General features: G+C 39.6%; 1 protein-coding gene across 3 annotated transcripts in view; it reads right to left on the reverse strand.

Annotated features, from left to right (window-relative positions):
• The window catches only part of Gprin3 (GPRIN family member 3), a 68066-nt gene that overhangs the window by 27182 nt on the left and 16627 nt on the right, over positions 1 to 24257 (reverse strand). Inside the window, exon 2 of one of the 3 annotated variants that reach the window (XM_036180944.1) lies at positions 10778 to 10870. The exons of the other annotated variants lie outside the window; for them this stretch is intronic. The gene's annotated coding sequence lies outside the window, so the exon portion shown is untranslated. The remainder of the gene's footprint in view (positions 1 to 10777; positions 10871 to 24257) is intronic. 3 annotated transcript variants of the gene reach the window in all.

Raw genomic sequence — 24257 nt, forward strand, 5'->3', positions numbered from 1 at the left:
ATAGCCTCTGAATCAGCTCCTGCCTCCATATTCCTGTCCTTTCTTTGCTTAGGTGATGGACTACAAGCTGTAAGGCGAAATAAACCCATTCCTCCCCAGATTGCTTAAGATTATGATGTTTTAATCAAAGGAGTAGAAATCTTAAGATACTCTCTTTAGGGGAGGTCCTTTAGCTGTGGTTTGCTCTTACTTGGTTTAATTCTCTTTTCTATTGAGGGTTCTTTAATTTCATTGTTTAGCTCCCTTTTCCTTTGTTAATTGATTTCCTCAATGTTGCCATTCCCTAGAAGTCTGATTTTTTCAGTCCATGCATTCCACCTAGAATTTTGATCACTTACATGGCCCCAAACCTCCAATCTGTCTCCATCAAGAGCTTCCACTAATCTCCAAAGCTAACAAGTTCCATTTGCAAGTCTTAGTGGTACCTTGTTAAAGTAAAAAAACAAAACAAAATATGTTTTTACTGTGATCACATTAATGCAATTCTACCTTTTTATTGAAGCGAGAAATGTCAGAGGTATTCCTGTCTCACTGTCCTTACTCCATACTTCTATCCACCGAGTCTCACACTTTCTTTGTAATATAGCCTACATCTGTCTTATGTAGACTCTTACCATTCCTTGCCAGAATTATTTCAGTGACTTTTTAAACTCACCCCCTCCAATATGTACCTTCAGTGCTCTACTCTGCTGCCAAAGAGCATTTCTACATGCAAATTTGATCATGTAACTCTTAGAACAATGGCACACATCCATTTCAGGATGGCATTCACACTCTTGAGTATGGCACACAAGTCTGTACAACGAGGCTCTCATTATTCTTTATGTCTCATCCTTCTTGTTGGGGTTTCCAGAGACTTTCAACTCAATCATGTGAGAAGGATCTATGGTTACTCAAATACAGCAAGAGCTTTTCTGCTTTCATCCATGCTGTTGTCTGTTTCTCAAATGTTGTCTGAGTGAGGTTTATTCTCTAAATTTCAGGTGTACTTGTGAATGTGATCTTATTTGAAAATAAAATTTTATAGATATAATCAATTTAGGATAAAATCATTCTGGATTAGGATTTGTTTTAATCCAGTATGACCAGTGTATTCATAAACATAGATACATGGGAGAAAATCTTACCAAGACTGACACAGAGATTGGTACAGTGTGTTGAGAAACCAACCATTGCCAGCCAGCAAAGCCAAGGCAGCATGGCACAGCCTTTCTAGATTATTAGGGCAGAAAAAGTGTGTGTTGTTTGATTTCAATGTTCTAGTTCTAGAGAACTGCTGTGGAATAATCCTCTTGTACACTGTAAGGATTTGTCACTCTAATTGGTTCAATAAAATGCTGATTGGCCAGCAGCCAGGCAGGAAGTACTGGCTGGGTAACCAAACTAAGAATGCTGGGAAGAGGAAGGGCAGAGTCAAGAGTCACCAGCCAGATGCAAAGGAAGCAAGAGGAGAATGCTGAACTGAGAAAAGGTACCAAGCCACATGGCTAAATATAGATAAGAATTATGGGTTAATTTAAGTATAAGAGCTAGTTAGTAATAAGCCTAAGCTACTGACCAAACATTTATAGTTAATATAAGCCGCTATGTGATAATTTGGGAAGCTGCTGCTGGGTATTTGGGAGTTGCTGGTGGGACAGAAACTTCTGCCTACCGAAAACCATCAGGTTGTCCTGACTCCTATTCCAATACTAACCTCAAGTTAATTCAATGTAACCTAATGTGGGAAAGTCCCTTGCCCTGGCCTATGCCAACCTTTAATACAGCTGTCCTTGTCTTTTCAGTGAATTTGTGCATAGCTCTATGAAGATGCACTGCTATATTGTCGTTTGCTTTTGTTTTTATAGTTCAATGATGAAATCCAGTAAAGAAATGAGGGTGTCTTGCCTGGCATCTTCAGTATCTTGTACAACATGGGCAAGAAAAAAAGAGGAAGGAGTCCACTTAAGGTTTGGTGATTTCAGCTTGTCTCAGAAAAAGTGTGATTTCACTTTCTTCATATGTACTCTTATACATCATTAAGTAGAGTGGACATAAGTTAGTGGGAAAAGTAAGAGCTCACGGAAGGTAAGTAATATACAGTGCATTACCAACAAAAATTAATTTAATTTAATTTAATTAATAGCTATTTCCATTATTGTGTTAATTTTATTCACTATCAATGATGCGAATTATGTCCATAGTATCTCAAAGAATGAATTATTTGCTTTGAATCTGTCTTTCTGCTTTGAATGTAATGTGTAACAAATTAAAATGAATATTTACAATAGACACATATTTGTAACAATAAGCTAAGTGGAAATCAGGAATATTTACAAGTCACCTTGTTAGTTGGACCATTGGAAAGTTGTGATTTCTCATTTGCTTCAGTGGTATGATCTTTTGTGGGGACCAATGCTCGGGTATTCAAGAGTTCATTTAGAAATGAGCAATCCAAATATGTAGAAAGGTAGCCAAGAAACTGCTTGTCAGAAGTGTAGGCACTGTACTCCCTAGAAGCCACCTATCCTTGGACTGAGATGGGCTATCTCCACATTGTTGTCCTGAGACTTAGGAATCATAAACCACAATCTCACCACTTTGTGGAGGTTCTCTTATTAAAGACACTTTTTAGAATTCATCATTTTGATTAATTCCTGTGTATGTATCATGTTGCTCTAGGTGTTAATGGGGGTCTTTTCCCCCTAAAAGTATTATTAATCTTCTTCTTGTACAGGCCCAAGAAGATTATTATTGAAATAAGCAGAGCTGGATAGGGTAGGGAGGCTTTACCATTTCACTTATAAAATCTCTTGTTTATCTGAGGGCCATGAGGTAAGAGAAGATACAGCTTGTTCTTTGTGGCCAGAATGCATGCACTAAGCATACTTTTTGGGCCATGCCAAATTGTTTAACAGATACTCTGTGCCAGGCCAGTGGTAGGTTAAGTAGTCAGAAAGACAGCCAGTGCCCAGTCTTGGACTTGAGAGACTTGTATCTATTAAAATACAGTTTCAATGGCAGAGATTTTAGTATCATACAAGAACATAATGGACCATTCCTACATTTACAATCATTGAAAGCTTCCTGGACAGTTAGGGGAAATTGGCTGCAAATCCCTAGCAGCAGAACCATCAGGAAAAGCATAGGAATCTAATTGGTTATGGCACATACCATGACTCTTGAGAGACACTACCTAGTGGCTAAAAGGAAAGGAGATTGGAAGGCAATGCAGCCAGCCCTTGGATAGAGTCAGGCACAGAACATCAGGAGCACACACTGCTGCTATGTCCAGGATAGGGTCCAGCCAGGGCCTTGGAGTGCAGGCAACCTTGCATTTGGGCTTGTCAGACGGAGCAGAGGGCATTTCAGGTGCATATGAACACATGACTGGGCATAGTGACAGCTGGCTGGCAGAGCGGGGGAGTGGTAGAGGGTGCAGTGGGGCTGGAACAAATAGTAGCTGGTTGTTGCTGGAGCTTCACATGCACAGCAGCCATCTGTTGAGAGGGAGGCCAAAGGGAACAAGAAAACCACGCAACACAGTAAGTCCAGGTGATGGACAGTCCAGGATACACTAGGTAGGGAGCTATGTGAAGACAGGAGACAGAGGCCCATTCAGAGGGTGACTGGAGAAGCAATGGGTTGAGAATGTATGTGATGTTGGTTCAACTGAACCACAAGACTGTGAGAGAAGGAATGAAAATGCAAGGTTTCTAAGGCAAGCTGAAAGTAAACAAGGCTGTGGGTGCTGTCTGTTCACATATAGGCTGTTCACTGTAAGTCTGTCAGGCATGGGATCTAACCCATCCGGAGAGACCTGGGAAGATGTTGTCACTGTTGGCACCTAAGCTTTGACCTGAATGTGAGGAGTTAGTCAAGTGAAGGATTATAAGGCCAAGGAAACAACAGGGCAGAGGAGGAACAGTAATGACACATGGTGGATATAACCCGGACCTCTTTAGTACTTGTTCAGAATGACTGTGTGCCTGACAGCAAATACTGTCCTTGGGAGAGCAGCTGTCAGGGGTATGTCTCCAGAGCAGGAGTGTGTGAGTTCACACCCTGCTTGCCACTTCTTAGCTGTGTGGCCCTACAGAGCAGGAATCTTAAAAGTTCCTATTAATAAAATCAAACCTGAGGCCAGTTATTGGGGTGAATGCTGGAAGATCAGAGAAGCAGAGCAAGCCACAGCTTCCTCACCTCACCAGTTCCTCAGCTGATCCTTTTTCCTCAGACTGGATGCCTCTCAGCTGAACTGTGCTACTCAAAAGCCTAAAAGCTTAGCCAGCTAAAAGCTTAATGAGGCTCTAGTTCCTCGTCCTCATGCCTTAAATACCTTTGTGCTTTCTGCCCTTCTGCCTTTCTGCACTTCCTGGGATTAAAGGCGTGAGTCACCAAGCTTGGCTGTTTTCAGTGTGGCTTTGAACTCACAGAGATCTAGAGGGATTTCTGCCTCTGGAATGCTAGGATTAAAGGTGTGAGTGCTACCATTTTCTAGCCTCTATATCTAGTGGCTGTTCTGTTCTGTGACCCAAGGTAAGTTTATTAGGGTGCACAATATTTTGGGGAACTCCATACAACCACATTTCCCCTTTTTTTTTTGTATAAAATTAAAAAAGCTTATAACTAATACAAGAAAAACTATCCAATAAGTATATACTGCTGTGGATATCGCTCTGTGTAAATAAAGTTCTGATTGGCCAGTGGCCAGGCAGTAAGTATAGGCAGGACAAGAGAGAAGAGAATTCTGGGAAGTAGAAGGCTGGAGAGAGACACCGCCAGCCGCCGCCATGAAAAGCAACACGTAAAGACACTGGTAAGCCACAAGCCATGTGGCAAAGTATAGACTAACAGAAATGGGTTAATTTAAGATAGAAGAAGTAGATAACAAGAAGCCTGCCACGGCCATACAGTTTGTAAGCAATATAAGTTTCTGTGTGTTTACTTGGTTGGGTCTGAGCGACTGTGGGACTGGCGGGTAAGAGAGATTTGTCCTGACTGGGCCAGGCAGGAAAACTCTACAAATGGCGCCTAATGTGTTGGCAAGAGTTTCCACCTAAAACCTGAGAAAAAAGATTCTAAAACAGAGCTAAAAACAGCTTCCTAGTTGTCTCAAGTTAACAGCAGCCTGCCGGTTTGAGCTACTGTGGCGGGTTTCTGGCATATGCGTCTGACCTGCAGTGTGGCGGGAATGAGGAGTCTACAAGCGGCACTTCACTCTGCTGCATGGTGGATTTAGCCTTTGCTAGTTAAAAAAAAAAAAAAAAGGTTTCTAGTCTATGTACTGCTTTGATAGAACTGCTTCTGATAGTTGATGGTACACATAGCTCCAGACCCAGAGCTGGCGGTAAACTGTCCCATTGCCATATTGGGAAGCTGAGGGGGGTGGAGCCAGCAGCCACAGTGGCGTTTCAGTCTTACAAAGATGGATATTAGGCCTGGCGGTGGTGGCGCACACCTTTAATCCCAGCACTCGGGATGCAGAGCCAGGCAGATCTCTGTGAGTTCGAGGCCAGCCTGGGCTACCAAGTGAGTTCTAGGAAAGGCGCAAAGCTACACAGAGAAACCTTGTCGCAAAAAACAAAAAACAAAACAAACAAACAAAAAAACAAAAAAACATAGATGGATATTACACAGAGAATCTGGTTTATGTTGTCTTTGGGATTTTTAACTGCAGAAAAAGATTTGATCATAAAAGCTGTTGAGTTAAACAAATATGTAAATTTTAAAGGTAACTTGACTTCAAAATTTGGATATAAGGATATGTTGCTTTGGAAAAGAGTCTCTGCTTTTGTTTCCACAGAAAGCCAGAGGCTATGGCTTTGTTCCAGATTAAGATACATCAGGTTTGATCAGCCAAGACCACCTGAAAGGTCTCCGATGACACCATGGCCCAGATGATCCAACATCCAGAATGGTTTCAAGGCAACTGGCTCAGAGGTTTACCCTCACAGACTACTCCATAATCCTAAAATTTTCTTTGTGTCCCCATAAGATACAGCGCCCCCCTCCAGCAGGAAGTAGTAAGAAAAACTATGCCCAATTTCCCAGCTGGCTTTGGAGATGGAATTGGCTCACTCCTTCTCTAAACCCAAGCACATTGTTAAAAGAAAAGGTTAAGAGCTTCTTGTGTCCCAAATTAGAAGAGCCCTCTGGTGTGGGACAGAGAAAAACTACTATTTTATTTAAAACAGGTTGATTATAAATGCAATCTCTTTCTAAAGATAAAAAGGGGATATGATATAGATATGATAGGATGAAAGGGTAGATTAATGAACTTACTTCTAGAAGAGCAACAACTCATTTAAAATGTTTTACATTGGTATAGATTTTAGTCTATTGATACAAACTTAAAGTTAATTTTGTTATACTGTGTGTATATTTCTACTCTGTTTAAGGTATTATGTTTGTATGGCTCATTTTAAATTGAAATGGATAATTAAAAATAGATTAATAATTAGTCATCTATGATAATCATACTCGTAGCCATGTTAGTTAAGTCTTCTAGATATACATAGAGATATTTCAGATACATAGGTAATCTTCAAATACTTCAAAGACCTACAGAATATGGCATTTAAAATACTTTTAAAATTTAGACTTTCTGGACAGTGAGACATGTCTGCTCCTGGCAACACTGATTTACTTCAGAGAGGAGGATGGGCATTGAAGACACTTCATATCTTATCTTCACCTTGGCAAAAATAGCCATTTGGGCAAGAAACTGTTCTTGCCTGGACTGCTTGATCGACTGGACATGCAGGACCCATAGAAAGGTGACCACTAAACTTTGCTTGACAAAATGGTCCTTCAGGTTCCTGCTTCGCAGAGGAAACTGCCAGACATTCTACAGGACACTAAGAAAAGTGCCCAAGAGACTCTAGCCCTGTGGGCTGAAGACAAATGCCCCAACTTTACAAAGGAACATTGGGTGACTGTCCAGGCTGCCAGCTGTCTCTGTCTACTCTTGTAAGACTCCTGAAAAATGCTTGCATCCTTCTCCCTGTTCTCAGGTAATATTATATCCTTCTGAGGTCTTTTATGTGGTTGAAGGTTAGTTATAATTTCCTCAGTTATGATAAAAGATAAGTTAGATATAAAACCTTAGACTCACAAATATAAGATAGATAGGATATCTTCTTTAATATTGTAACTGTAATTCTTGCTTGATAATTGTTTTGTTATATGTAATTGTACTATGTAAAAGTTAAAACCTTCCTTAAAAAAAAAAAGAAAAGGGGGAGTGCTGTGGATATCACTCTGTGTAAATAAAGTTCTGATTGGCCAGTGGCCAGGCAGTAAGTATAGGCGGGTCAAGAGAGAAGAGAATTCTGGGAAGTAGAAGGCTTTGGAGAGAGACACTGCCAGCCGCTGCCATGAAAAGCAACATGTAAAGACACTGGTAAGCCACAAGCCATGTGGCAAAGTGTAGACTAACAGAAATGGGTTAATTTATGATAGAAGAAGTAGATAAAAAGAAGCTTGCCACAGCCATACAGTTTGTAAGCAATATAAGTTTCTGGTTGGGTCTGAGCAACTGTGGGACTGGTGGGTAAGAGAGATTTGTCCTGACTGGGCCAGGCAGGAAAACTCTAACTACAATATACAATATATACAGTCAAGAATTACATTAACAATGTCTAGTTCACTAACATTTGACATATTCATACAAAAAACTCCATTGTATATATTAACAATGTCCAGTCCAGTAACATTTGATAAACTCAGACAAAAAATTTCATTACTTATCCTATTTAAAACAAGTAGTTCTTTTTAAAAAGTAGATTCAAGGGCTGGAGAGATGGCTCAGAGGTTAAGAGCACTGACTGCTCTTCCAGAGGTCCTGAGTTCAATTCCCGGCAACCATATGGTGGCTCATAACCACCTGTAATGAGTTCTGGTGCCCTCTTCTGGCCTGCAGGAATACATGCTGATGCATAATAAATAAATCTTTTAAAAAAAAAAGTAGATTCAAAAATTGACGTTTTTAAATCATATATTCATATTCTCTCGTTTTTCTTTTCATAATAGATTCAGTAATATTCCTTTTTGTAATTTTTATATCTTCCACTTTTTAGAGGAGATTCAGTGATCTACCCATTTATCCTATTATTTCTTTATCTTTTTTTCTCAGAGTAGAGTCAATGATCTACCTCAGCCCTAGGTAAATCAATTCCTTGGTGCCTAATGCTTATAAAGTTTTTCTCATGGATGAGAGCACCTAGCTTGCGGTGCCAGTGTCGGCTCTTAGGAGAGGTTTGGAACATACCAGTGAGAGCAGTTTGGCTGTCTCACTAGGTCAGTCTCTTCATTCCACTGGGTGTCACCACTCTCCCCTTTCCTATCATATTTACTCCATCCTCACAGAGTAACTGGATCGTCATCCACAACTGGCATTCAAATTCTCAAAATGCACTGGGAATGTCAGGTGATATTGATTAACCTCAGCTCCTTCTTCTGTCATCAAATGCACATCATTTTATTTTTTTCCAAAGTAGGACATATAATCCCTTCTGCATAATCATTCCTAAAGGAAACTACTGAATACTCACTTGTGCACAAGCAGAAGCAGACACTGATGGGGGAAAGAAATATGAAGAAAACCAGTGTGTCCCAAAGCACAGGTTGGGGGTAGGAGTGTTGGGAAGAAATTGTTATTGACAAGTTGCTTGTGACACAATTCATTCTTTCACCTCAATTTCTACCTGATGTTTTGTTAGGGGTGGGATATGCACTTATGTTCTTCTATTCTCCTTGACCCTATTAAGACATTTCTTCCCTCTACCAACAATTCCTCTTTAGCTTCAAGATTCTTCAGATATTCCATATTAAGCACACAAATCTGAAAATTTTGACACTAGGATCCACATGTGAATGAGAATATGTAATGTTTGTGTTTCTGGGCTGGGGTTACCTCACTTGGTATATTGTTTCTGGTTCCATATATTTCCCTAAAAGTTCTGTGCTGTGGGATGTCTTTCTGTACACTGTGAAAATGTGTTGCTCTGATTGGTTGATAAAAAAAAGCTATTTGGCCAATAGTGAGGCAGAATAAGGTTAGGCAGTACATTCCAACTGGAGAAAGAGGAGAAAGGAGAGTGGGGCAGATGCTGTGAGCTGCTGCCAGGACAAGCAAGATGTGAAAGTACCGGTAAGCCATGAAGCCACATAGCAATGCATAGATTAATAGAAATGAGCTGAGTTAAGTTGTAAGAGCTAGCTAGCAAGAAGACTGAGCCTATAGGCCATAGAATTTGCAATTAATATTAAGCCTCTGAATGATTATTTTATAAGTGACTGTGAGACCACAGGGCCAGGTGGAACCAGAGAAGCACAGGACTGTGGGGCCAGGTGGAACCAGAGAAATTTATGGCTACAGTTCTGTAATAGTTACACAAATATGAACTCCCACCAGCAGTGCTTGAGGTTTCCCCATTCCCAACATCCTCGCCAATGATACTATGATAAGATCTTAATGTAGTATTCGCTTGTGTTTCCCTGATGGCTGTAGTATGTTTTTGTTATTTATAGTTCTTGTTCTGAGAATTACCTGTTCAATTCTGGAGCCCAGTATATAACTATTTCTTTTCTTTCTTTTTGGGTCTTTTGTATTTTTGGTTCCATGCATATTCTAGATAAATAGTTCTCTGTCAGTTATATAGCTGACAAAGACTTCTTCCTCCATTATGTAGGCTCCCTCTTTAGTTAATTAACAGTTTTCTTTGCAGTGCAAAAGCTTCTGAATTTCATTAAGTCCCACTTGTTGATTGTTGGTCTTGTTTCCAAGGCAACCAGAGTCCTATTCAGAAAGTCCTTACCTGAGCCTACATCCTCAAGTGTACTTCCTGTTCCTTCTTTAAGAAGTTTCAGAGTTTCAGGTCTACCTTTGGGATCTTTGATCCATTTGGAATTGATCTGTGTGCAGAGCACATGAGAAGAATCAAGTTTCACCCTTCTACATGTGGATATGCAGCTTTTCCAGCATCATTTGTTAAAGGTGCTGTCTTTCCTCCCATGTTTATATCCAGTATCTTTGTAAAAATCAGGGGGCTGCAGGTTCATGGAGTTATATCTGGGCCCTTGATTCTATTCCTCCATTCATTGTGTCTGTTCCTGTGCCAGTAGCACACTCTGCTGTAACTACTATGACTCTGCACTATAACATGAAATCAAATATTGTGATACATTTTATAGTGACTTGCTGTTCAGCGGGCCACAGAGGAGGGGATATCAGAAAAGAAAATCGTCTTTAAGGATGCTTGGAAAAGTCACACGAGAAACTACCTATTTTATAAGGTATGTGCATGTGTTTAATTGGAGTTATCCTACGCAGGGTAGTATGCTCATTCAGAAAGCCATGGGGTGCCAAATTAAAAGGCCAATGCCACATCTTGGATACCACAAATCAAGTTGTTGGATAGAAGTGTCCCAGGAACCCCCCCCAACCCCTCCCCCCCACTGCCAAATACAAGCAATTGTCATTCCTTTTGGTTGCCCACTGGAACTTGATAAGACCCTACTTCTGGGGATATCACATACATTGGTCACAGGACATGGAAAAACCAATATTGGTATTAACCAGGATGTTTCTTTCCCATTAGTTGGCTCTCACATTATCAGAAGATGTTATATAGATTGCTGGATAGAAAAAAAGTTATCAACAGTCTGATCTAGCTGTGAACAATTTGAACTGAAGTAATAGTGGCATGGTGTCTTAGTTACTATTCAACTGCTGTGAAGAGACACATGGCCAAGCCTACTTATAAAAGAAGGCATTTAAGTGTGGCTTGCTTACATTTTCAGAGAGTTAGTTCATTTCCATCATGAAAGGGAGCATGGCAACAGGCAGACAGGCATGGTGCTGGAACACTAGATGAGAGCTTGCATCCTGATCCACATAACAGAGGTTGAGAGAGAGAGGGAGAGAGAGAGAGAGAGAGAGAGAGAGAGAGAGAGAGAGAGAGAGAGAGAGAGAGAGAGAGATTATAAACACCATGGTAGTGGCACAAAATAGACATGAACAAACAAAACAGAGGACACAAACATGAGTGCATGTAACTATTGCCATCTGGTATTTTGTGATGATATAAAAAATACACACTGGGGAATAGATAGCATCTTGAAAATCGATGCTGAGAAAATGAAATGTCCACATGTAGAAGAATGAAATTAGATATATATCTACCACCCAGCACAAAATCAGCTCTAAATGGATCGAAGACTACAATGCAAAACTTGAAATTCTGAAACTGCTAGAAAAAAATAGGCAGTACCCTACACTATAAGAAAGGATTTTCTGAATAGAACTCTATTTACTCAAGAATTAATCTTAATAATTGTCAAATGGTACCTCATAAGATTAAAAAAGCTTCTTTATAGGTAAGAAACAGTAAATTGAGTGAAAAGTAGCCTACAGAATATGCAGGTGAACTTTAGCAGCTATACTACTGATAGAGTATAAATATTCAGAATATACAAGGAACTCAAATAACAAAAAATCAAGAAAACAAATGCTCCAATTTAAAGGTGGGCTATAGATTCTTTTATTACACCTGTCAATCCCCATATACACTCTCATCATAGACTGCCAGCACCCACACTAGGTTGGTATTCAGGGAGCCTCAGAGCCACCATGTAATAATAAATACAAACAAAAGATATTCAATGCTGCAAGGGGAAAAAGACCAAATTCCAAATAAAGGGAGTCCCATTAGAATAACACCTGAATTTTCAATGGAAACTCAGAAAACCAGACACCATAGATGCTAGCCATGCTACCATACCCAACAAAACTATAACAATCAACAAAAATTAAAACATTATATACTTTTAAAAAAATATAAGCAATTTCTGTTCATGAGTCCAGCTCTACAGAAGGCACTAGAATGAAAATTTCAGTCTTAAGACACTGTTAATTGCATCAAAGAAAACACAAGGAATGAATAATCCCAGAACAGTAAATCAAAAGGTAGTGCTGGTGGCAATGGGGGTTGGGAGGGCATGACAGGACAACCCTACCAGCATAACAAAATAAGGAGAATAAATAAATACTGTACATCACTACCTCTCAACATTAATAGTCTTGATTTTCCAATAAAAAGATATATATTAACAGACTGGATAAGAAAAGAATAGTCACTTTTTGATATATCCAAACACACTTCTTCATTAAGGACAGACATCATCTTAGGGTAAAAAAGATGGAAAAGGGTATTCTAAACAAATGGACCCAAGAATCATGCATGAAAAGCTATTTTAATACTTGACAAAACAGATTTCAACAAAATCAAACCAGAAGAGATAGGGAAAGACAGTACATCTATGTTAAAAGGAAACCCAACGAGAGAATATTATAATTTTAGTCATTTATACACCAAATGGCACCCATGTTTATAAAGAAAACACCAGAAAAGCTAAAAAAAAAAATCACATATTGTCCCTTATGCAGAGACAGTGGGAAACTTGAATACCATACCCTCACTAATAAATAATTCAGACAAAAACTAAACAGAGAATTGATGGAGTTAAATGATACCATAAGTCAAATGGACCTACCAAACAGATATTTGCAGAGCTTTCCATCCAAACACTAAAGAATATACTTTCATTTGCTCATGGAACTTCTCAAAAATTGACCACATATTAGAACACAAAGCAAGTCTCAATAGATATAGTTAAGTTGAAATAACACCCTGTACTCTACCTGACCACCAAGGATTAAAGTGGATATTAACAACCACGCAAAAAGCAGAAATTACACAAACTAATGGAAACTGAACAACTCATGAATGAAAATTGGGTCAAGACAAAAATTAAGAAGGGAATAAAATACTTTTTTTTAGAATTGTATGAACACAAAATACCCAAATTTATGTAACACAATGAAAGTGGTTCTGAGAGGCAAGTTCATAGCATTGAGCACTTATATTAAAAACAAACAAACAAAGAAAAAAACAAACAAAACTAGAGAGCTCTCATATTAGTAACTTAATGACACACATGAAATAAATTGAAAAGCAAGAAGAAATAATATCCAAAAATAGTAGATGGGAAAGATGGGAAGAAATAATCACACTCAGGACTGAAATTAATGAAATATAAACAAACAAAAAGAAACAAAATACAAAGAATCAATGTAATAGAGAGATGTCTCTTGGAGAAAATCAACAAGACTGGCAAACCCTTAGCAAAATTAACCAAAATACAGAGAAGGAAGATAGAACTCTATAAAGTTAGAAGTGAAAATGGTGATATTCCAATAGACACAGAGGAAACTCAGAATCATGAGAATATGCTTTAACTTTAAAGATCTGTACTACAGCAAACTGGAAAACTTATAAGAAATGGATGAGTTTCATTATATATATATAACCTAACAAAGTTAAACCAAGATGAAATAAACAACTTAAACACACATAACCCCTAGGTAAATAAAAAAAATCTCCTGACAAAAAACTCCCTAGGATCAGAAAGACACAGTGCAGAATTCTACCACACATTAAAGAAAAACTTATGCCAATTCTTCTGAAATTATTCCATAAAATAGAACCTGATGGAACATCTCTTAATTCTTTTTATGAGGCCACTATTACCCAGATAACAAAACTATACAAAGACCCAAGCCAAAAAAAAAAAAAAAAAAAAATTACAGACAAGTATCCCTGATGAACACAGATGTAAAAGTTCTCAGTAAAATACTTGGAATATGAATACAAGAACACATAAAATGTTTATCCACCATGGTCATTTCAAAGATGTAGGTAGGGATCATCCAACATACATAAATTGATAAATGTAAGCTGCATAAACAGACTGAAAGACAAAAACCACATGATCGTCTCCTTAGCTGCAGAAAAGACCTTTGACAAAACCCAACATCTCTTTGCGACAAAAGTGACAAGGATGTTCCCTCTATCCACAAGTATTCAGTACAGTACTTGAAATCTTAACTAGAGCAATAAGACAACCAAAGGTGACCAAGAGGATACAAATATGAAAGGAAGAAGTCAAAGTATCTTTTTTTGCAGCTGACATGATTTTTTTTTTTTCATAAAATTCCCCAAAGACTGCACAGGGCTAATTTCTACAGATGATAAACTCTCAGCAAAGTAGTAGGGTATCAAATTAGTACACAAAAATCAGCCCTGTTATATACAAATAACAAACATAATGAAAAAGAAATTAGGGGAAAAAATTACCTTTCACAATAGCCCCTCAAACCAAAATACCATGGGATAACTCTATCCAAGCAAGGAAAAAAATCCTGTACAATAAAATCTTTAACACATTGAAGAAAGAAATTGAAGAAGATACTACAAGATGGAAAGATCTCCCAGACTCATGAATTGGTAGAATTAATATTGTGAAAATGGATATCCTAAGAAAAGCAATCTACAGATTCAACTTAAACCCCATTAAAATTCCAACACAATTCTTTACAGAAATTAAAAAAAAAAAATAAACTGCTCATGGGAGTCCCAGAAAAATCAAGATTTTAAAAATAATCATGAACAATAAAAGAACTGCTAGCAGTATCCATTCTAGATTTCAAGTTGTTTTAAAGAGCTATAGCAATCAAAACAGCATGGCATTAGTATAAAAACAGACACAGTGGTCAATCGAATCAAACTGAAGCCTCAGATATAATACCACACAACAAAGAACACCTGAGTTTTGAAAGAAAAAAAAAAAGCCAAAAATATACACTGGAGAAAAGACAGCATCTTCAAAAATGGTGTTAGTCACACTGTTTGGTTTCATGCAGAAGAATGTAAAGAGATCCATATCTATCACTCTACACAAAACTCAACTCCAAATAGACTAAGGACGTCTATATATGATCAGATACACTAAAATATGATAGAAGAGAAAGTGGGGAATTGACTTGAAGTCAGTGGCACAGGATATGACTTTCTGAACAGGACACTGATAGCACAGGTACTATGAGCAACAATTAATAAATGGGACCTTATGAAGCTGAAAAGCATCTTTATCACAGAGAATAGCATTCAGGCAAACAGTTAGCCACAGAATGTGAAAAGAGCTTTATTCAATTATACTTCTGATAGAAGCTTCCTATCTGGAATATATAAAGAACTCAAATAACATCAATTAAACAAACAATCCAATTGAAATATGGGGTATAGAACTGAACAGAGTGTTCTCAAAAGATGAAACACAAATGTCTGAGAAACACTTAAAAACTGTCCAACATCCTTAGCCTTAAAACTTCTTTGAGATTTCATCTTATTCCCTGTTAGAACATCTAAGATCAATAAAAGAAACGACAACTCATGTTAGTGAGGATGTGGAGAATGGGGAACAGTCATTGCTGGAGAGAGTGCAACCTGGTATTGTGTAGTGGGCAGCCATTCCAGCATTGTCCTGGAAGTTCCAACCCCCATTGAGGCTTCAGTAACTGCCACGCCTACAAGGCGGGGCCGAGAGAGGATCTTGAAGACCTGAGATCTGGATGCGCCAGCTCTCTTGGTTCCTGGACCCTGGATGCTAGAGGTAGACTGAGCAGAGTTCTCCATAAGAACACCGCCGAACTGCGCCACACCTTTCCCAGACCCTGTTACCTATCCCTTTACTTGTAAGTTACCCCACAAAATAAACCTCCCTTTTAACTACATGGAGTGGCCTTAATAATTTCACCAATAGTATTGTCATCATGGAAATGGGTGTGAAGATTCACCTATAAGGTGAAAGTCAATCTACCTCAAGATCCAGCTATCTCATTCTTGGACATACATGCAAAAGGACTCTACATCTTAGTACAGAGATACTTGCCAACCCATGTTTATGGCTGCTCCATTCATAATAACCAGAAACTGGAAACAGCCTAGATGTCCATAAACCGATGAATGGACAATGAAAATGTAATACATTTACACAGTGGGAAATTATTCAGCTGTTAAGAAAAACAAAATTTGTTAGTCAACAGGTGGAGCTAGAAAGAAAAAAAAAATCATCCTGAGTGCAGGAACCCAGACCCTAAAATAGAAATGTTGCATAATTTTTCTTATATGTGGATGTTAACTTTTAAGCCTCAATTTGAATAATCACATAAGTTAAGTGCTTAGTAATGGAGCAGTGGGAGGAGGGGATCTTCCAAGGAAGGGAAAATAGAACACAATGTGATAAAGAGATAAATGGGAAAGTAAAATAGGATTAAATGGGGAGGGGAATGGGACAGTAGGGTAAAGGAGGAAATAAGGGGAGGGACAACTAACACTAAAAGCCTTTTGAAAAACCATAATGAAACCTACTACTGTAGAAGTACCCTAAAATATATACACGTATTAAAGGAATTTAAATAGAGTCACCATATAATGGGGGAAATAATACCTTAACGTGACATCCAGTGACACCAAGTAAAACTACTCATGCCAGGAGTTGGCTACATCTGGTTGAATTGTTGGCTAAAGCAGTCCCATAGACCAACCTCCCTGCCGCCACCACCTCAAAAATCACAGGCCATTGCCAAGGCTATTGGTTACTCTCTACAACCTAATAAAGCCATATTGGTGAAGACACTGTTTACTCATATCAGTGAATGTAGAGATATCAGGCTGGTATTCAACTAGAAGCTTACCCTATTCACCCTACTGATTAGTATTCATAGTCTTGCAAGGTACTCTGCATGCTCCTATTAAAAAAAAAATCACCATCACCATCAGTGTCACCCACCTATAAACCCTGTGACCTGCAACAGTGACCTGAGTGCAACAGAGACACAAATATAAGAGTAACCAACCACCTTTTAATTTAATGTAAACTTCACTCCATGAGATGGAGTCCATACCCTTGTCTCTGCTAAATTCACCGTAAACCTGAAACTGTATAGATTGGACCTGAGGGAAGACCTACTACTACTACTATGCTAAAGAAATATAGCAATAAAATGACTCATACTGACATATCGCCACACCCTTAGAGCTAGCATCACTCAACCCTCTTTGGAGAAGTCTCTTCTTGCAGCAAATGGCAACTAACACAGAGACCTACAACTGGACAATGTGTGGAGGGGAAGAGACTTTGGAGCAGTCTGAAATGGAAGGTCTTTATCAAACCCGTCCACTCAAGGATCAGGGATCTGTGCAGAAGACGGGGCAGAGAGAATGAGAGAGTCAAAAGTGGTGAATGACTCCAAGGGAACAAAGTCTTCCAGGCACAAGACTGATACACATGTGAAGTCACAAAGATTGTTACAGCACGTACAGGTTCAAATCAGAAAAACTCCCAACACTGAGCATGGAAGTAGACACACAGTTCCACCCCTAACTAAGAAGCTATTTGCAATAGATACCTATTAGAAAGAGAAAATCAGTTTTCTTCAATGGACAGCCCCTGGGTACATCAACCACACTCTAGGTCAGGCGTCACAAATGGACTCTATGTTTTGTTTGTGGGGTTTTTGCTTCAATTTGTTTTGATCTGGCTTTTTTCTTATTGTTTTAAGTTGTTCTTTATTTTGATTTAAGGAGAGAGGAAAAGGGAGAAGAAGAGAGAACATGATTTGTGGTAGGTAGGATGGTGTTGGGGGAACTGGGAGGTGCTGAGGGTGGGTAAAACATGATCAAATATATTGTATGAAGTTTTCCTAATTAAACAAAAAAAGTGTGCTACAGACTTGAGAAAGAGACTTTTCAAAAGAAGAAATAAAAATGGCTAAGAGATATCACAAAAATGTTCAACATCCTCAGTAATTAGGGAAATAAAAATCCAAAATTATGTTGAGATTTATCTGATCCCAGTCAGAACGGACAACATCAACAAAACAAGTGAGGACAAATGCTGTTGGTGATATGGGGAAAAGCCCTCTCCCTTCTTGATGGGATGGAAAAGTGGTGTAGCAGCTCTGGAAATCAGTACGGAGACTTATCAAAAAGCTAAACATAGAACTACATATAACACAGCTATATTACTCCTTGGCATATGCACAGAAGAACTAGGCATCCTACTCCACAGACAGTAGCTTAGCCATGTTTATTGATCCTTTACTCACAATAGCTAAAAAATGGAAGCAGCCTGTATGTCCTTTAACAGATGAATGGATAATGAAAATGTAGTACATACACATTATTACTCAGCAGTAAATAAAGAAAAAAAAAAGGAAACCATGCAATTTGCAAGCAAAAGGGAGGAAACCAGAAATTATTATATTGAGTAAGGTAACTCAGACCCAAGAAGAAAATGCTCCATGTTTTCTATTATTTTGGAGTTCAATCTCTAAACCATTAGCTATGAGTATATAACCTCATGTAGTTATATGAAATAACTACAGAAGCTGGGAAAGTAAAAGAGGGACCGTGGGGGAGGGGAGATGGAGAGGCACAGATGGTGTGAAGGAGGAAATGAGAAAAATGGGAGGACTTTAAACAGGAATGGAGAGGGAGGGCAATACAGTAGAGAGGGGAGGAAGAGGGATAAGGATGTTTGAAAATCCATAGAAAATATATTATTTTACATTTACTTAAAAGTACATATAGAAAATATATGTGTACACACATAGTTTAAATGAAGTTACAAAGCTTGCTGTGCTCTTATTCCCTACAGGAGTTGGGACTATCTAACAAAGCTCCAGGGCCAGGACTGGGGAACCTCCCTCTGAGTTGCTGGTCATGGGAGTCCAAGAAGACAGAAAACAATATGGGCTCTTGTCATTCCCCGTGGTTGCCCCCCAGAACTTGAAAGTAAGAGATTATTGTTGAAGACACCACATACTTCAGACACAGGACTTGGAGGGATCAACCTGGAACTGGCCTGGAAGCCTCCTCCCTGAGAACTAGCTCTCAGAATATCTTAAGATGCAATGCAAGTTGCCAGGAGAGAAAAGCAATAAACACTTTGACCCAGCTGTAAGGCTTAGGAACCACAACAATGGCCACCACAGCCAGATAGCACCAAAGGTGCAATAGTGGCTACTATGGGGGAGGGAACCATCAGTCATTTGGTTTTACTTAAGACTCACTTAGCAGGAGGAAATTAATGCCTCACACTGTAAACATGACCAACTGGTGAGGTCATCACCCCAGAGAACCTACTGTCATCACTTTCTTAAACCAGTTTAATTCCTAAGTGCATGCAAAATACCCATTCTTATGCCCACAAGTAAACATAGCTCTCGCCTATCATCAAAGATGCTTCTTTTTTGCAGCAGATGAGACCATTACAGAAATCCATAACTAGACAAAATGCAGAAGACAAATGGCCAGGGGTCCCCAACTCTAATTTATGCAATACAAACCTTACACTTAAGGCTCATGCAACACTGTGGAAGAGGGGAAAGGAAGATTAAGAGCCAGAGGACCAGGGTGTCTGGTGGGATGCAGTGTCTTATATATATGACAGGGAGTGCACCCTTGATGTGTTAACAATATTGCCGCCTAAACAAGACCTGCACATGAATAACATATGTTATCTTGTGTATAGGAGAAATCTCAGAAGGCCCCACTCCTAGATTAATAGCTACAGGCAAGTAAGGGCTTCTAAGAGAGGGAAAAAGTCTTGTCCAGGGAAAAGACTTCTAATAGGTTATGTAATTTAAGTCGTCAGTCCTAAAGACATATACATACTAGCAACACTAAATGAATATATTGGAGTGGAAAGGAGGGAAAAATGATTTAAATACAGTACATGTATCAAAGGAAAAAAAAAGTACAAAAAGGGAAAAAAACACCCAATTAATTAACAAAGTAACTCAAGAGTATGGTAGAACATGCATGTGATCCTAGCATGTGGGAAGTGGGGGTGGAGGTCAGTTTATGGTCATTCTCAGCAGCTATATAATGAGCTTGAGTTGACCTGGGTGATGTAACACGCTGTCTCAAAAACTAAAAGTCTAAAGAGAAAAGAAAAGAAAATCAACCAAGTACTGATAGGGAAATATACGGTTTTCTTATTGCAATTAACATACTAAAACATTTAAAAACAAAAACCCACTGTTAAATGATATAAAAATTTAGAAACAACTCCACAAAAATATTGACAAAGCACTATTTCTTTAAATATACTAATCTAGTCTCAGAATCTCGAGGAATTCAGTACTAAACTCAATGGAAAATGGAAATGAATTCAGTAAAACTTTATGGAGGCTTCCACTTACACAAGGCATTGTGCAACATTCTGTAAGTGCTACACAGATAAATTAAGGCATACAAACTCTGGATGCTCTCCTCCAAATTGAACGTGGTAGGGAAGATCTACCAATAAAGGTGACTCTTGTATTAGACATAAAGGAAGTGCCCGGGGAGGCACAAGCAAGTGTTCTAATCACCAAGGAGCTGAGCAAAGGCGCTCATGTGTTGGCTTGAGTGTGAGCATCAGGGACAGATGTTTGCACCAATTTTCTTGAGAGTGTCCTTTAAAAACAAAATTATTGGAAACCCTACAGCATTGTATTTCCTGTGTTTGTGGACATATATATGTGTGCATTCGTGTGTGCATGCATGAGTATGATGTTTTTTTGTGGAGCTCTTGAGTTTTATCAAGACAAAGAGAATGGGATAGATGTGATCAGGCCTGTGTAAGGAAATGTGCAAGAAAGAGAGACTGAGGGAACATGGCACCACCTTATAAATGCCAGTCTGCACCTGGGCACACAGGCCCACGTGCAGAGATCATGCAGTCACTTTGTGTGACTACATGACTGTGTAACCATGGGGCCTGGGTCACACGCAGGATGTATGACCTGGAAATGACTAGGCGGAGATGACTAAGTGTCCCGCTGGGCATGCATGATCATGAGGCATGGTTGGAATTCCTATCAATGTGTATGTATGTATATATGCATGTGTGTATATCTGTGGTAGGTGTATATGTGTGCATATGAATGCATGTATGTGTGTGTGCATGTGTATATGTATGCATATTTGAGTGTATGCGTGTATACATATGTATGTGAGTGTGCATTTATGTGTAAGTATGCACATGAGTGTTTATGTGCATGTGTGTATATGTGTATATGGTATTTGTGTATGTATATGTATGCATACAAGTATGTGCACATGTGTATACATATATATGTAAGTATGTATATGTGTGTATACATATACATGTGTTGTTTACTTGCGTGTATGTGTGTCTGTGTACACACATGTGTGTGCCTGTGTGTGCACATAAGAGTATATGTGTATGCATGTACATGTGTGTGCATATATATGTGTATGTGAAACTATACATATATGCATGTGTAGGAATGGTAGTCTGTAACCTGAAGCACTGCCCCAAGTAGGCACCAGGTAACTGCTAGGTACCACACACACACACCCATGGCCGAGAGGAGGACCCCCTAAGACCTGGGATGAGTACATGCTCACTTTGTCTTCGCTACCTTGTGGTCTTGGATGCTGGTGCTGTGAATCAAGGCAGAGCTCTCCAGAGAACCACATTGGACCACACTCCACCCCTCCTGGATTCCACGAACAACTTCTTTATGCTTTTTGTGAGTTAACCTAGAATAAATTCCTTTGATTATCAGGTAGACTCCTTGGAATTTCCTCATTATCCACGTGTGTATTTATACATATTAATGTATCTGCATTTGTGTGTACATGTGTGTACAGATAGATATATATATGTTTGTGTATGTGTGTATGTGTGTGTGTGTGTGTGTGTGTGTGTGTGTGTGTGTGTGTGTATGTCCATGTATGTGATAAAAGTAACATTACATCTTACTCTTGCTCTCTAACTTCTGTTTGGAGGCCGCGTCTCTCACTGAATGTAGAGTTGACTAGTTGGTCAGCAAGCCCCTTGTCTCCACCTCCCAGTGCTGGTATTTTAAGTGTGCATTGTTGTGATGGCTTTAGACAAAGTGCTTGGGATATGAATTCATGTTCTCCTGCTTGTAATTCAAGTACTTTTCCAACCAAGCCATCTTCGTGGCCCTGAGAGTGCCCAGCTTTTTTGATGAGTCACTTCATGCATGCCATAATGTAGTATGGGGGAGAAATCACTAGAGATCACACAACCCTGTTCCTTGCAGTGGTTTCTCCTGGGGAACTGCAAATGTCTGAAGTCTTTTCTTCGTTCCCACTGTGATTTCTTAGTTGTGTACATTTCTAAAAAGGCTGATCTGAGGAGAAAAAAAAAGATGGTCCTGAAAAAGAAATGTTTTTCAAATCATTTCTCAGCAAAGCCAGTGACTGTCTTTTGCATAACAGTAGAGAAGCTTAGCCTCTTGGGGCAGAGCAATGCAAACAGACTGGATGGTGCTCCTGGGCCTCACTCATGCGTAGGAAAATGCAGTATGTTCATGCCATCCAACATTCTGTTTAATTTTTCTCTTAACTAATGATTTTGAGCCAATTGCATTTCATAAACACATATGCCTGCCACTGTCAGGACTGCAACAGAGCCTTTCATACATACTACACAAGGGAAGTGGGAAGATGACATGCAAGTCGCTTTACCTCATGTAACTTGATGGGATTCAGCTTCAGCCTGGTTGAGGAAAATTTGTTTTTGCAAACAGGGCATTCTCAGGAGAGTTACCGAAAAACAATATGCTCTGTCAGAACTACACAGCTCTTCTAAACTGGAGCGAGCAACATCATTTTACCCTTTAAAGGTCAGGAGATGTTATTATGCAACAAATGTAGCCTGTGGATTTTTTTTTTTTCTTTTTTTAAGAAGAAAAGTGGGATCACACACAACACTCATAAGATCTGAGTTACAGTTTTCAAAAGCCATTGAAAAGCCTGGGGAAGACGAGTGTGCCTTTTCAATGACAGCATGGCAGGCTAGTAACTGCTCCTACTTTTATGCCTACTACGTCTGAGACTGCTTAGTGCTGGATCTTATTTCCTTTCCACAGCAAGCCCAATCGTATTCCTAATTGCTATTATGTCTGGGATCATTTGGCCACTGTCACTTCTGGTTGGTGCTTCCTCTCACTGGTACATGGCCTCTTTGTGGCTTTGACTTCAACTTCCCTTTCTCTGACTCTGAATTCCCTTTGTTAAGACTCCCACTTTCTGTCCTTGGGAAGGAATCAGTGTCTAATGGTACTGGCTACAGTTTGAGGCTTCCCACTCTCTCCTGTTCAGCTCTCCATGTGCTACTGGGCAGCTGAGCAGAGTGTTTTGCCTGTACGCCACAAGCAGCATCTGCCACTGGATTTAGTGCTAGTCTACCTACATGAGCTCTCTGTCTTGGTATCTCTATTTGTGTTAACATCACCAATGTTTCCTCCATCATTTGGTGGTTTTGGTGCCCTTCCTGCCTCTACTCATGAAGTCACCAATTCCTGCCTCATGTCTTCCAGAACTACCCCTAACCTTTCCTGACAGCAACCGTTGAGACTCAACCATCCTTGCACAGCTCAGCCACACAGCACTCTCTGGCCTTCCTCAGACATCCATAGTGATGGCGTCCTTGATACCCACAGCTTCAGACACTGTGGTGTGTGTGCTGCAGTATAGCAGTCAAATTAAGAGCACTGTCCCAGCTCTTGCCTCCTGCTCTCCAGATAGAACAGTCCAGTGGCTGCTGATACCCAGTCAAGTTTGAGGTTTGGGTATCTCACAGTCTCACTGTGTCAAATGACATCCTGTTGAAATCGGTCTGATCCTATTAGTCTGAGTTCAAAAACCCTTCAGTGGCTGGCCATGGTGAAAAAGCTCCCCTTGTTCATGGTGCTTCCAACACTGCTCTCAAACATTGCTTCCAGTAATCTGCTTGGACGGCAGCCAGCAAGAATCGTTCCCGTTTTCAAATGTGGCAGAGGTTTGGCCTGTACTCCTCAGCTTGGGCTCTGTCACAAGTGTTGTTTACCTTGACCATGCTGTCCCTCCCTGCCTCCCTTCCTCCCTCCCCACCTCCCTCTCATCCATCCCAAAGCACGGTACACAGAGGTTGGCAATGTGCACAAAAAAACTTGTGAGAATGGCAAGGGAAAAAAACCTCATTTCTCAAAGAGGTTAGAATTGCCAAAATTTAAGTTTCTGGAAAGACGCCAGTCTTGGTGAAATAATCCTTTCCTCATAGCCCTCTCTCCATAGCCTCAATGCAGGGAAGCAATGCTGATTACAGGATTTGCTGCAATCTGATGGGATGAGAGTTAATGAGGCATGCGTCTTTCTTTCGCGTTAGGTTAGAAGTCCCATATCTTATGGGGACTCTGAGTAGCTCAAGAGTCAGAAAAATGGGCAGGCATCGTTCCCTAGTCTGAGTGCGGGGACGAAGCATGCCGGAGTCACATGGACAGCACTGGATACATTGCACATGGTGCTCACACACGTGCTTACCAGAGCACTAACATGGCGGCATTA

Source organism: Onychomys torridus, chromosome 3, assembly GCF_903995425.1.
Source record: "Onychomys torridus chromosome 3, mOncTor1.1, whole genome shotgun sequence".
NCBI classification, from domain to species: domain Eukaryota; kingdom Metazoa; phylum Chordata; class Mammalia; order Rodentia; family Cricetidae; genus Onychomys; species Onychomys torridus.